The sequence below is a fragment of the Protobothrops mucrosquamatus genome, unplaced genomic scaffold (genome assembly GCF_001527695.2).
Source record: "Protobothrops mucrosquamatus isolate PMUCROS unplaced genomic scaffold, P.Mucros_1.0 scaffold1639, whole genome shotgun sequence".
Lineage (NCBI taxonomy): Eukaryota > Metazoa > Chordata > Lepidosauria > Squamata > Viperidae > Protobothrops > Protobothrops mucrosquamatus.
In genome coordinates, this window is record NW_015387798.1 from 143,268 (window position 1) to 144,671 (window position 1,404).

Here is a 1,404-nt window from a genome sequence, read left to right on the forward strand (position 1 = left end):
ATTGTCTCTTTCAACTGCCTAGTTTGGATTAGACAAAAATGCTGTTTGATGTGTAATTTAATGTGTTAGTTATTTTTTATTGAAATTCTTATCTGTGTTTCAAAATAAGATCTGTTTTTTCTTCAAATACAATCTTCAAATACAGGATTGTACTAACATGCTTTCCGTTCTAACCTACTTGTTTTTAATCTGTTTCAGTCAATTCAAAGACACCTGTCCCTCTTTTTGGGACTCCCTCTTCTCCCTTCTTAACCCAACCAGGAACAACCAGGACCAGCTGTGGCTCAGAGATGCAGTCAAGTGACATACATCACTTTTTACACCTCTTCCCTTAACAAAGACAAAGTCCCAATTTGGTCCCAACTGAAGTCGTAACATGATAACTACCTGTATTATGAAAATTCTCCTTCACCACCAAATACGCTCCTGAAGAAATTGCTTTTGGCATCCTCTTCTTGTCTGGGGGTCAAAGTCAGGAAAATGCTTCCAGAAATTTGAATGTCACGCAGGATGATCGTGCCCTGCAAGTTTCTGCCCCGAATACCTGGGATGTTAAGAAAGAAAACCTCAAGAGCGCCCAGGGGAAAGACATTAAGCGTGCTTTGGACAACGGCCTTTCCAGCCAAGTTGATACCTTCCATCTGCCCAAATGTCCATCCATCCATCCTCCTCCTCCACCAGACGAACAGTGTCTCTGCCATAAAAAATATGGTGAGACGTAATGAAAAGAAAAGCATACCAGCTTGTTCATTGCCCAGGTTACAGGAACAGTGTTAGATTTTGAAGTTCCTGGAGATTTGGTGGAAAACAGACTACAGGACTCATGGCTGTTGGCTGGGTAACCAGGGCTAGCAGCCTTGCCCGAAATAAGTCAAATTGCAAAGGCAAACCAGGGGAAGTTGGCAGTAGAAGGCAGCACAGCTATTGAACTGTTTATGTTTGGAAACCAGGAACTTATTTTTTGCCTCAGAAACAATAAAGCTCTGTAACGAAAGAAGTAGGAGAGTTCAAAACAAAGAATCATTGAGCATCTAGAACAGCATAAAAACACAGCATAAGGTGCCTGCATTGAAGTTTGTTCCAAAGAAACAGCTAGCAGAAGCATTAACCATATTGCCAATACTGTAATCACAAATATAAGCACCAGCTCACTGCAAGAAACAAACCAACAAATGTGCAGCGCAACTGCAGTTATGATTGAATATCTGGGTTGCAAAATTAACAAACAGGAAAAACAGCCAAATAGTGCACTATCAAAACGGAAGACTGGGCTGGAAAATCAGCAAGCTAGGATCAGATGCAAGCAGAGTAGAACAGATGAAAGAAAAGAAACTGAAGAACAAGACCAAATGATACTGGGTCAAAAAATATCACCTAGAAATAAGGAAGATTAAGGAAGTTTTG